Source organism: Physeter macrocephalus, chromosome 6 (assembly GCF_002837175.3).
Source record: "Physeter macrocephalus isolate SW-GA chromosome 6, ASM283717v5, whole genome shotgun sequence".
Taxonomy (NCBI): Eukaryota; Metazoa; Chordata; class Mammalia; order Artiodactyla; family Physeteridae; genus Physeter; species Physeter macrocephalus.
This window is the reverse complement of record NC_041219.1, coordinates 92,225,864-92,240,233: the sequence shown is the minus strand read 5'-3', so window position 1 is coordinate 92,240,233 and position 14,370 is coordinate 92,225,864. Positions and strand designations below refer to the sequence as shown.

General features: G+C 37.5%; 1 protein-coding gene across 4 annotated transcripts in view; it reads right to left on the bottom strand.

The window, feature by feature from the left end:
- The window catches only part of SCAF11 (SR-related CTD associated factor 11), a 66,959-nt gene that overhangs the window by 44,988 nt on the left and 7,601 nt on the right, over window positions 1-14,370 (bottom strand). For 2 of the 4 annotated variants that reach the window (XM_024122827.3, XM_024122824.3), the window contains exon 2: window positions 3,903-3,956. The exons of 1 other annotated variant lie outside the window; for it this stretch is intronic. The gene's annotated coding sequence lies outside the window, so the exon portion shown is untranslated. Of the gene's footprint in view, window positions 1-3,224; window positions 3,259-3,902; window positions 3,957-14,370 lie in introns of all 4 variants that reach the window. One more of the 4 variants, XM_055085660.1, reaches the window with a different exon arrangement.

Sequence of the window (14,370 nt, the reverse complement as noted above, 5' to 3'; positions counted from 1 at the left end):
AATATTATTCAGCCATAAAAAGAAATGAAATTGAGTTATTTGTAGTGAGGTGGATGGACCTAGAGTCTGTCATACAGAGTGAAGTAAGTCAGAAAGGGAAAAACAAATACCGTATGCTAACACATATATATGCGATCTAAAAAACAAACAAACAAAAATGGTCATGAATTACCTAGAGGTAAGATGGGAATAAAGACGCAGACCTACTAGAGAATGGACTTGAGGATACGGGGAGGGGGAAGGGTAAGCTGGGACAAAGTGAGAGAGTGGCATAGACACAGGGTGGGAGGGAGACGCAAGAGGGAAGAGATATGGGGATATATGTATATGTATAACTGATTCACTTTGTTATAAAGCAGAAACTAACACGCCATTGTAAAGCAATTATACTCCAATAAAGATGTTAAAATTAAAAAAAAAAGTCAGTGGGTGAAAGAGCAACTGTGTGTATATACTGAGAAGAAATGGGCATGTAAGCCAAGAAGTTCATCTGAAAGATTACAGTGAGGGTAACGAGAGTAATAAGCAGAGCAATATAAATCAAGTAGGGCTAGATTACAGACAGATCTCTAACGATTGACTGAGAGGTTTAGAGTCAATCCTATAGATTCTTCTGAGGAAGACTGACATGATATAAGCAATGTAAATGAATCTTTTAAAAGAATGATCTGCCTGCAAAACACAGAACGGATTATAGAGGGGAGAGATTGGAAGCAGAGATGTTTGCATAGCTAGAGTAATTGGCTATAAAGTGAATTAAAAAGAAAGAAATTTTAAAGAGCTGAAGAATTTCTGACGTTTGGTGACTAAATAAATACAAAGGAAGGAGTAAAAGATCATTTTGGCCTAGGGGACTAGGAAAATGGTGATTACAAGAGACAAAATGAGAAACAGAGGAAAGGAAATTAATTTGTTAGTCAAGGGGAACAAATTTATGAGGTAAAATTATTTTTTAAATCAACTCTTAGAATTCTTTCTTGAATTGATGCAAGACAAGTGATTGCAATGAAGTATTCAAATATATTTCGTAATATCTAGGCACAAGAAATCCCCAATTTCATCAGTTATGGTTCTTCCATGTGTACATGAAGTAGTTTTTCTATTAGTTTGTTAAATAATGTACACATGTGAGTTTCTACATTAAAAGTATGTACTGCCTAGGAAAATTCTGTATTAGATTAAATAAGGAGAAATGCAAAGGCCCATACTTTGATTCAAAACCCAAGCAGAAAATAAGAAGCTAACACATACAAGAATAATTTAAAGGTTTTAGTAGGTTAAAAATTGGAAATTTGAGTATTAAAGTTACTTTTAAAAGGTTAATTCAATCACAGTCTACCTTAATAAAAGTAGAATGTCAAGAACAAAAGGAAAACTTCCCACTCAGCCTACATTAACGTTTGTTTTAGTTCTGGTGCTATTCTTCAGGTATCAGGTAACAGCTTATAGGGTAAGGTAAATACATTGGCTTCTTTTGAGTGTGATAAGCCAGTAAGGGGTTTAAGGCAGAGGAGGCAGCAAAGGGAAAAGCAGAGGCCAGCAAGCAGACTACTGCAATAATCTAGAGGGGGAGATAACAGTGGCTTGTACTAAAGTAGTAGCAAGGTTGATGAAAAGTGCTCAGATTCCAGCAGTTTTCAAAATACAGCCATCAGGATTTGCTGACGGACTAAATGCGGCATATGTGTTAGAGCAAGATTCCAGGATTATTCCACAGTATTTTGATTTGAGTAACTAGAATGATGGAATTGCTGAGATAGAAGAATACTTTAAAAAATATTCCGATAGCCACAGGTTACTATTCCACTTGATATTTACTCAGGACAGTATCAATATCACTTGGGAACTTGCTACAAAGATACCTCAGGCACCACCCTAGACTAGTGAATAAGAATCTGCACTTTATCAAGACTTGTGCAAGATTCATATGTACAATAAAGCCAACTTCCAAACTTAGTTGATTTTAGAATCAGATTATGCCCCTGTATGATCTATAATTGAGTGTAATTCTTCATTTGGGGAAATTCATACCACACCATCTTACCCCATTATCCTAACTACCTGAGAATTTAAAAAAAAAAAAAAAAATTGTAATTTTTGTCATAAGCAAACCTGTGCTTATGACACTGTCTAGCAATAAAAAGCATTCAAATGTTAACCATTACTATTAATGCACATCTTCCATCCTAATCCCAGTCTTAAAACCATTAAGTGCCTGCCAATTAACTATTCAAAAATTTGATACTCCCTCTAAGAATGTTATTTTTATTTTCCCTTGAAGAAACCATAAGCAAGGCTATTTGTTAGTGATGTCGGGGCAGCAGTGGGGGTGGGGGTGGGGGGTGGAATTCGATCCATTATTATAGGCCAGTGGTCAAAAAACTGGCTGTTTCTGTAAATAAAGTTTTGTTGAAGAACAGCCATGCTCATTCCTTTATATATTGCCTATGGCTGCTTTTGCACTACAATGGCAAAACTGAATAATTACTAAAGAAACTGTATACTTGGCAAAACCTAACATAATTACGATCTGGCCCTTTTCAGAAAACGTTTGCCAACCCTATTAAAGACTATAGAAGGCTGCCTAGTTTGGAGATGTGGCTCCGTTTTACACTGCAGAGGGCCCCTCAAGCTTTTCTAAGTATAGGCATCTATTTACATTTGTATTCAACCTGTACTATGGCATAACAGCTTCTCATTACACATCTGAGTCAATGGTTCTGCAATGGTGTCCTTGAGTTTCTTTAAAAATTCCCTGAAGGCTATGTGATTTTGTTGATTTATCTACATTTATTTTATCAATCTGGCTTAAACTATCATGGATATTTGCCCTAGTGCTTTCAACTTGTTTGCTTCAGAGTAAGGTTAAGGCAATTAACTCCTTCAGCTTAACAGTTATTTCCTTTCCAGCTTCTTTGCTACATAATCAACTGCCTCCTGCTTCTAATATGTCACTGTTAATTTTTAAATCCCTTGCAGAATGGTCCCTCTAATTTTTTTTCCTACCTGATTTCCACCATATAACACTCTTACCACACTTTGCAAGTAGACTTGTTTGCTTCAAGTGGGCTATTTTGACAAGTTTTTGTTTAGAATATCCTTCGCCTGCAAGTTTGATGCTGGAGCTTTAATACCAGCACTCTTCAGTATAGACAGGAATGTCCCTTTAGCACTGATTTTAGAAAAAAACTGCCTGGGTTCAAACATTAACTAGTCTGACACTTTAGTAGTGTGACTTCTTTAAGCCTGTTTCCTCATCTATAAAATGGAGATAAAACAGTAACCATTTTGGTCATTATGACAATCAAATTACATAATCTCATAATCCATTTAAAGTGTTCAGACTAGCACAAAGTAATCAACAACTAGCACACATGCACAAACACATGAATACCTCCCCACCCCAAATGGATTTTACGTATATCACAGGATTAAAACTGATAAATCTGTATGACTCTCAGATTTTCATTATTAACAAGTGAACAAATTTTAAAAACTCCTGTAACTCAAAGAATATCCACATATAGAAAGAATATGAGTAAAATGTTTACAAAATTTAAATTGTCAAATAGTTCTTCAAACGGAACTTACAAAAAGATAAATAAGTTCTTTATTCTACATTGATAATATTTATCAAGATTCCTGTTTATCTGGAAATAAAAATGTTGAAGCAAGACACAAAATCTAGGACTCACAAACTAAATAGCCCTAGGATTTTTGTATCCTATTTTCTACTTTATATAGATATAGGAGATAAAACACTAAATGCCGTAACATATGGCAACTCTAGCAAAAAAGAAGAGGTCATGTTTAAGTGAAGCTCCAACCACAATTTCCTAGGTGGTACCTAAGAGTGTCATTTAGTTTTTAATAAGTATACAAATATTTACAAGGCTTCTTACCCTTAAGATTCTTCAGGTCGAGTAGTCAGGTAATCGGTTTTCCATCAAACTTTTCTGGAGAGGGAATTATGAAAATTAGTCCTATTTCATTTTATTTTCACCTAGATGCTCCCTTATTTAACTTGGGTACAGAAGAAAGGAGACTAGGAAAGTATAAAGAAGTACTTATTACAGAGGGCCCCAGATGTGAGTATAATTTATCTAGAACATAAAACATTTCGACAGAGTGACTATATGCCTGCAAATATGAAGACACACATATGTAGTGGAAGCAAACAATAATGAAAACATTTTGTTCAGGAAGGGAGAAGCACAAGAAAACACATTTCAGCATATAGGAGAAAACCGACTGAAAACAGAGTAATGGAGAATTAGAAGAAAATCTACCCCAACAAATACACTTAGGCTTACCACCTCAGAAAACAATTTAGAAAAAGATATACAAAAAGATATTTAAAGAGCCCAGAAGTTCAACTACTAGTATTTAAATTACTTCCTGAACTCCAGATTTTAGTATCCTTAGCCAGTAATCACTTTTCTCTTTTTTTTTCTCTTCTTTTTCAACTGGCCCCACACCGGACTCCCCACATTTCTACAGCCTGCCTCTTTCTCTCCTTCTCCTTCTCTTTCTCTCTCTCCCTCCCTCCTTCCCTCTCTATTTATTTATTAAATATTTAGTCAGTGCTCCATATTTTCTAGGTACCACTAGGCCTTAAGCACTGACACACCTGACAAAAACAAAAACAAAAATCAATAACAATGGAGTATAGCAGATGCTGTAATGGTGGTAAGCACAGGATACTAAAAAAGCACACAATGAGCACCGATGTATCCTTGCAACATATGCCTTTGTAAAAATGGCTTCCCAATGAAGACCAAATAGATTTAAAATGTATTTTTCTACCCCCACCCAACTATTCTGTACCACTATAGCATTTCCATCTTTAAAGGACTCAAAAATGGAACTGTCAACTTAAACATGATAGTGAGGATTTTAATTTTTAAAACAAACGAAAGATATATGCAAACAGGTAGGGTGATTTTCTGACTATTTTACACTTCCTCTATGGGAGTGACCATTAGGCAAACACGAAACACACACTGTACCTGATCCCACACAATAAAGTTTTATCCCCAGAAAAAGCTTTTCAGACTAATGTTTAGACATATAGGTGGAGAAAAGTATCTTTTCTCTTTCTTCAAATTTTATAACATAGTACAGTTCCATACAATGATCTGAGTATGTTAATATCTAACTGAATGTAATGAATTAAAAATAATAATTTACAGGTCTTTAATAAACAAAGTGTTTGCCCTTCAACACACCAATTTCTCTCTATTCATGATCACAAGTTACATATTTTTTCAACATCAGATTTTTTTAGTTAAAAATAAAACTCTTAATCAGAAAATAATTCAATGGAGAACCAACAAATCATGATATCTATTTACAAAAACAGCAACAAAATTTTCATTCCCGCCAATACTTTCAATTTCACCCCAACTTTATAAATACCAAACAACAGTAAAACTGAAATGGATATAAAACTCAATCAATTTTTGTTTTATTGATTCATTTACACGCTGCTATGGTCTTAATGTTTATATCTCCCGAAAATTCATGGTGAAATCCTTATCCCTAAAGGTGATGGTATTATTAGTAAGGGGGGCCTTTGGGATGTACTTAAGTTAAGAGGGTGGAACCCTCATGAAAGGGATTAGTGCCTTATAAAAGAGGCTCCAAGAAGATCCCTAATCCCTTCCACCATGTGAGGATTCAAGGGAAAGTCTGAGACCTGGAAGAGGGCCCTCACCCAACCATGCTAGCACCCTGAACCTGAACTTTTAGCCTCTAGAAATAATTTCATTCTTTTTTTTTTTTTTTTTTTGCATTATGAGGGCCTCTCACTGTTGTGGCCTCTCCCGTTGCAGAGCACAGGCTCCGGACGCGCAGGCTCAGCGGCCATGGCTCACGGGCCCAGCCGCTCCGCGGCATGTGGGATCTTCCCGGACCCGGGCACGAACCCGTATCCCCTGCATCGGCACGCGGGCTCTCAACCACTGCGCCACCAGGGAAGCCCTCATTCTTTTTAAAAAAATTTATTCATTTTTGGCTGTGTTGGGTCTTCGCTGCTGTGCGCAGGCTTTCTCTAGTTGCAGTGAGCGGGGGCTACTCTTTGTTGCAGTGCACATGCTTCTCATTGCGGTGGCTTCTCTTGTTGTGGAGCACGGGCTCTAGGCACACGGGCTTCAGTAGTTGTGGCACACAGGCTCAGTAGTTATGGCTTGCAGGCTCTAGAGTGCAGGCTCAGTAGTTGTGGCGCACAGGCTTAGTTGCTCCGTGGCATGTGGGATCTTCCCGGAACAGGGCTCGAACCCGTGTCCCAGCATTGGCAGGTGGATTCTTAACCACTGCACCACCAGGGAAGTCCCAATTTCGTTCTTTACAAGCCATGCAGTTTTGGTATTTTGTTATAGCAACCCAAACAGACTAAGACACATGCTCTGCTTTCAGTTACTATTGCATATCAGGCCCTGGAAATACTTTCTATCTAGTTCAGTTTCTGACAGGGTTATCAGTGATTTGGTTGCTTGTCAGCAGTTGATCAACAGTAGCAATTTCGAGGAATCTTTTCATATTCAACTCCTTCATTCTGGACCTATATTCAAAAAAAGGCTTGTTTTCTCAGCACCATTCACTGATGAACAGATAATCCTATGTCTTATAGTTTACCAGGTAAACTGAAAATAAAGAACCTGAAGTCATCCACATTTATAGGTCTTATAATAAAACCAGCTTCATATATCGATCCAGGAAGTAAAGATAAGCCTTCAGAATGTCTCTAACATTCTTCCAGTGTCTGCAACAGGAAGTGAGCGCCAAAAGACTCCACTAATATGAAGGATGTCACCTCATACTATGCTCTATGATGACCAATAACCTAATTATTGAAACGAATCATTTTTTTAAAAGGTTAAAATGAATAAAAACTAAAACATTTCCAAAGTGAAAGGCAAGCCAGAAATCCTCAGGCAGAAAACATAGATTAAATTGAAAATAGGAAAACAGTTTTTCAAACGTAATATAATTTTGGTAAGATTTCATGAAAACTATGCTATTACTCTAAAAGAAAAATTAATGTTCCCATTTCCTTCTACACTTAATGTAGTACCATCTCCTTGACAAAACTTGCACTGTTATACATGGCAGGGTCACATATATGTTGAAAAAAATAAGATATAATTGACAAACCATATTTAATTACAAAATAAGGAGATTCAAGTTGCCGTGACATTCTAAAACAGATAATAAGTGAGACTGGGAAGCTTCCATTCTGTGTAAAATGGAATAAGTACATTCTACCTTGTTAATCTCACTGAATGAAACTATAAAACCTAGACAGAATAAATGGAGCAGCTAACCGAAAATTAAAAGGTAAGCAATAACAGGTAGATTGGGGAAGAGCCCAAAATCTGATATATTATCAAACTGGTAGTGCGTTTATAATTTCTTCCCCATCCAATTTTCCCTCCAGCCTGGGCTTCATGAAGCCTGAAACCTATAAAGTGACCACTAGTGAGAGAGGGCGAGAGGGCGAGAGGGTGAGAGAGTGAGAGGGCGACAGGGCGACAGGGCGCGAGCGCACAGGCTAGCACTCTAAGAAAAGTCCTCTAGCTCTGCCCAAGGAGTAGGAAAGGGGCCTCCCCAATACTCAAGAGTGAAGGAAATCTTTTTTTTTTTTTTTCTGTTCTTCATGCCCCAGTTCCCAAGCAATCCTGTGGTGGTGATGGCTTCAACAGTGACAGCAGCAAGGTCAGCAGAAGCCTAAAACTCTAAAGGAAAAGTACCATACTCACTGACTGAAGAAACTCTGGGCTAATCTCATTGATTTTTCTCCTGTCTTCCTGTCATTTGACTCCAGATGCAACTGTGGAAAGTATACACCACAGTGGAGTAAACAAAGACTGAGCTTTCTAGCCAGAAGACAGAAAAGTGTGTGTGGGGTGGGGGTGGGTGGGGGTGTTCCAAGGATCTAGAAAATACCATGGATATAACAGAGAGGAAAGAGCTTGAGACGGTAACCTGTAAATTGTTCAAAATGTCCAAAATTACTTGGCATACAGAAAACCAGGAAAATCTCAAACACTCATGGGAAAAGACAACCCACAGAAACCAACACCATGAAGACACAGATATTACAGCATTGGGTGAATTGTCTGACAAAGATTTAAAGCAGGGAATAAAAATGTTCCAACAAGTAAAATCAAATACTCTTGAAACAAATGGAAAGCTAGAAAATCACAACAAAGAAATAAAGTGGCACCAAATGGAAATTTTAGAACTGAAAAACGCAATAACTGAAATAGAAAATACACTGCACAGACTCAATAGCAGAATGGAAAGTCAGTGAACTTGGAAGACAGAGCAACAGAAATTACCCAATCTAAACAACAGAGAGAAAAACATAGAAAAAAAAACCATTAGTGCCTCAGGAAACAGTGGAACAATGCCAATACCCTAACATTCTTGTCAAGAGCTCAAGAAGGGGAGGAAAATGACTGTGGGTGCGGTGGGGGGAGGGAGAGGAAAGGAGAGTAATAATAAGAAATAATGGCTGGGAACTCCCCAAATTTGTTGAAAGACATAAACCTCTACATTCAAGGAGCTCATAAACCTCACACAGGATAATTCCAATGAAATTCATTCCTGGACACATCACAAACTGCTGAAAATTACAAAGGAAAAAAATCTTACAAGTAGATTGAAATAACAATACATTACTTATGTGGGGAAGATAGGTTAATGATTTGAATAACTACTGATTTCTCATCAGAAACAACACAGGCCAGAAGGAAGTGAAACAACATTCTTAGTTTAAAATGGAAAAGAACTTTAAAAACCTAAAATCTCAAGCTAGTGAAATTATCCTTAAAGGACAAATGTGAAATCAATGAAACTGAAAACAGAAAAACAAAAATCAATAAAACCAAAAGCTCATTCTTTGAAAAGATCAATAAAACTGAAACCTCTAGCAAGACTAATTAAGTAGAACAGCACTGAATAGCCCCGGTACAAAGAAACTGAATTTGTAGTTAAAAGTCTTCCAAAAAAGAAACCTCCAACCCCAGACAATTTCCCTGGTGAATTTTACTAAACATTTCAATAACACAATCTCTTCCAGAGTTTGGAAGATAAATACTTCCCAATTCATTTTATGAATCCAGCATTACCCTGATACCAAAACCAGACAAAAACAGTACAAGAACAAATTGATATACTAGATTTCATCAAAATAAACAATCTATGATATGTTCATCCATACAGTAGAATACTACTCAGCCACGAAAAGAAATGAACTGGTGTTTCACTCAACAACTTACATGAATCTTAAAGGCAATATACTGAGTGAAAGAAGCCAGTCTCAAAAGATTACCTATTACTGATACATAATTACATTTATAGGACAGTCTCAAAAAGTCAAAACTGTAGTAATAAAGAACCATTATCAGTGGCTGCCTGGGTCAGGGGAAGGTTAGACTACAAAGATAGCACAAGGGAGTTTTCTGGAAACCATTCTGAATCCTGACTCTGGTGGTAGTAATAAAAATCTATACATGTATTGAAGTTCACAGAACTACATACCCCAAAAAGGTCAATTTTACTATATGTTAATAAATGTTAAAATGTTTTTAAAAGTAAAGACTAACATGAGAGAGCAATCATGGGAATATAAATCAACTTTCTCAACAAAGGTACTTTTTCACTGACGACTTCACTCATACTCTCAGTCTTTATCGCCAACACAGAGACCACCCAAATTACATCACCACATTTGAGCTTGAGAGGAGGTATCTGAGGGTTCCTGTATTTCTGTAGCACTGAAGGGTCTCACAGACAACACATACCTATGGCTTGGGGAGACACAGAGACTAAAAGCACAGACACAACTTCACAACCCCACTAAATTCTAAGACGGAACTATAAAAAGAGATCCGTTCTAAGACCCTAGTGATGGTATAGAGCTAGCAGGTTTTTCATTGTATGGGGGAAGACAGGCACTATAGATGGCTCCCAGTTGGGTTACTCTTATGTGATAGTTGTTCACTCTATGAGAAGAATATTCCTACAATGCAGTACTTTAATTAAAAAAGAAAAATGAGTGCCTTCTACATGATTGGATAGTTTAACCATAAAGAGTTTGATAAAGATACCATAATAATATGACAGGCTTCCACTATTTCTCCAAATGAGAAACAATTATAGAACAGCAGCATGTTATATGTACTCTAATAATTTCAATATATATTTATGCAATTCTTCTCTAATAAATCCCACCCCTGCCTAAGGTATGGAGGAGGGAATAGAAGAAGGAAGTGATTATGTAATCTTCATTTGTCCTTGAGATTCTCACCTCCATTTTTTCAACCCCATTTACTAAAGCACTAATTTAAATGATAAAGACAAACCTAAAGCTCTTACATTTTTGTTTCTTTCCATCACCCATTCCTCAACATTTATTACAGGTCTGCTGAAGGCAAGAGTTACAAGTCTGAAAAGTTGTGTTTACATTTAGAAGATTAAACCTTATGCCTACTAGAGACAAAAAAGCAAAAAGAACAATGAGGTGTTAGAGACTCACCTCACAACAAACCTCCCAAGAGGACTACAGGAGCCCTTGGGATCAAGAGCAATGTACCCTCATATCTGGGCAGAATAACCAAGAGGAAAGGGGATCCTGGAAGGAAGCAAGGAAGTAGAGAAAGAACTGGAGTCTTTTTATACTTTTCTTCTAACCCCAAACAGGAAAACTATAGACCATTTCTTTAATTTAACCTTTAATCTACCTTAGAGAGACTCCTGAATTTAAATGGTAATCCCTGTCTACCTATCTCCCAAAAAAGGAGATGGGAAAATTATGTAAGGCACAGGAAACATTCGCAAATAAACAAACAAATCCTAAGAATTAGAGAGGAAACAGAATAAAATACCACATACAAATGCTTGTTACAGAGGAATGGAAATGAATTTCATCTATAGCAGTGGGGGGAAAAGGACAAGGTTCAAAACATTGCTTCTGAAATATTGCTCTGTTCTGTTTAAACAAGATTTTAAAAACCTTACATTATAGAATTTCAACTCTAGAAATCAGTCTCTTTTTTTTTCTAAATTTATTTATTTATTTATGGCTGTGTTGGGTCTTCGTTTCTGTGCGAGGGCTTTCTCTAGCTGCGGTGAGCGGGGGCCACTCTTCATCGCGGTGCGCGGGCCTCTCACTGTCGTGACCTCTCTTGCTGCGGAGCACAGGCTCCAGACGCGCAGGCTCAGTAGTTGTGGCTCACGGGCCCAGTTGCTCCGTGGCATGTGGGATCTTCCCAGACCAGGACTCGAACCCGTGTCCCCTGCGCTGGCAGGCAGATTCTCAACCACTGCGCCACCAGGGAAGCCCGAAATCAGTCTCTTTTTTGCACAGATGTTAAATGTCATTCTTTGACTGGTTCCTCAAGAAATGTCACTTCCTTTGTACTAATCCCTTCCAAATTGGTACAAGTTGCTATAGTGAAACTAATACGGGGGGAGGGGGGAGCAACTGTTTTGTATAGTACACAGGACATCCACTCTCTACTCTAGCTATGCCTATTATCAGAATTTCTTAAACTCAACTTAGGTAGCTATTTCAGAGATAAACACAATTTTATTATGTTATATAAGTATATGATGAATGTGTTCTCAAATGAATTTTTCACACATAATTTAAAGAGGCATTTCACAATCCTACTCCTATGATACACTACTATTCTAACCTAGAAATGTTATTACATACCATGAAAATTTACTTTTAAAAGAAGCAAAAAAAAAAAAAAAAAAAACCCAACACTTTTTCATGCTAGCATCAGGCATGGGCAGATACTGGGATTCTCTCCGAAATTTAATCTTATTACTGGGGCTTCAAATGCCCCAAGAACTGGACTTTTGGCTGTGATTTTCACACTGTTTCTAGCCATTACTTTCTCTCTTTTTTTTTAAACACCTTTATTGGAGTATTAATTGCTTTACAGTGTGTGTTAGTTTCTGCTGTATAACAAAGCGAATCACCTGTATGTATATATATGTCCCCATATCCCGTCCCTCTTGCGTCTCCCTCCCACCCTCCCTACCCCTCCCCTCTAGGTGTTCACAAAGCACCTCCCTTATCTCCCTGTGCTATGCAGCTGCTTCCCACTAGCTATCTATTTTACATTTGGTAGTGTATACAGGTCCATGCCATTCTCACTTTGTCCCAGCTCACCCTTCCCCCTCCCTGTGTCCTCAAGTCCACTCTACGTGTGCGTCTTTATTCCTGTCCTGCTCCTAGGTTCATCAGAACCACTTTTTTTTTTAGATTCCATATGTATGTGTTAGCATATGGTATTTGTTTTTCTCTTTCTGACTTACTTCACTCTGTATGACAGACTCTAGGTCCAGCCACCTCACTACAAATATTCCAGTTTTGTTTCGTTTTATGGCTAATATTCCATTTATATATGTGCCACATCTTCTTTATCCATTCACCTGTCAATGGACACTTAGGTTGCTTCCATGTCCTGGTTATTGTAAATAGTGCCGCAATGAACATTGCAGTACATGTCTCTTTTTAAATTATGGTTTTCTCAGGGTATATGCCCAGTAGTGGGATTGCTGGGTCATATGATAGTTCTGTTTTTAGTTAAGGAACCTCCATACTGTTCTCCATAGTGGCTGCACCAATTTACATTCCCACCAACAGTGCAAGAGGATTCCCTTTTCTCCATACCCTCTCCAGCATTTATTGTTTGTAGATTTTTTTGATGATTGCCATTCTGACCTGTGTGAGGTGATACCTCATTGTGGTTTTGATTTGCATTTCTCTAATGATTAGTGATGTTGAACATCCTTTCATGTGTTTGTTGGCAATCTGTATACCTTCTTTGGAGAAATGTCTATTTAGGTCTTCTGCCCACTTTTGGATTGGGTTGTTTTTTTGATATTGAGCTGCATGAGCTGCTTTGTATATTTTGGAGATTAATCCTTTGTCAGTTTCTTCACTTGCAAATATCTTCTCCCATTCTGAGGGTTGTCTTTTCATCTTGTTTATGGTTTCCTTTGCTGTGCAAAAGCTTTTAAGTTTCATTAGGTCCCACTTGCTTATTTTTGTTTTTATTTCCCTTACTCTAGGAGGTGGGTCAAAAAGGATCTTGCTGTGATTTATGTTATAGAGTGTTCTGCCTATGTTTTCCTCTAAGAGTTTGATAGAGTTTGCCTCACTTATATGAGGAATCTTAAAAAATGATACAAATGAACTTATTTACAAAACAGAAACAGACTCACAGACTCAGAAAACAAACTTATGGTTACCAAAGGGGAAAGGTTGGGGGTGGGGAAAGGATAAATTAGGAAGTTGGGGTTAACATATACATACCACTGTATATAAAAGAGATAATCATCAAAGACCTACTGTACAGCACAAGGAACTCTACTCAATACTCTGTAATAACCTACATGGGAAAAGACTCTGAAAAAGAATAGATATATGTGTATGTTTAAAAAAAAAAAAAAAAAAGGCCCTAGGATGAGAATGAAAAAAAAGGCAGTAAATGGGGAACAAAGGAGCATACCATATCAATAATTACATTAAATGCAAATAATCTAAATATATCAATTGAGAGATTGTCAGATTGGATTGTTAAAAAGACTGACATGCTGTCTGCAAAAAACTCACTTTATTTCCTTTTTCCAGGAAAGTAAATTTTATTGAGCTCCATGGCTGCCTTTAGGAACAGCCAGGAGGGAATCGTGACATCATGGGGGGCGGGGAGAGAGAAACTCACTTTAAACATAAGGACATAGTAAATAAAAGTATGGAAATAAAAGTATGGGAAAAAATTACATCATGCAAGTAATAATCAAAGAAAGTTGGAATGGCTATATTAATATGAAACATACTATAAACTTCTTTTAAGGGCTTGATTGAATTTGTTTCTCCTTCATGTTCTGTTTCAGTTTTATCTAATTCTGTAGCAGTTTTGAAACAATAAAGGTATTTTGTTTCATGCATCTTCCTCATATTACTCATGTTTATGTCCAAGTAACTGGACATGTACAACAGTTCCTAAAGAAATATGGCCTAAATCATTAAAGCTGTCCTATATGAAACCTTTTTTTCCTCCCTAATAAATTCATTCATTTATTTATTTTTGGCTGCATTGGGTCTTTGTTGCTGCGCGCGGGCTTTCTCTAGTTTTGGTGAGCGGGGGCTACTCTTCATTGCAGTGTGCGGGCTTCTCACTGCGGTGGCTTCTCTTGTTGCGGAGCACAGGCTCTAGGTGCGCAGGCTTCAGTAGTTGTGATGCGTGGGCTTCAGTAGTTGTGGCTTGCGGGCTCTAGAGCACAGGCTCAGGAGTTGTGGTGCACGGGCTTATTAGGTGCTCCGCAGCATGTGGGATCTTCCGA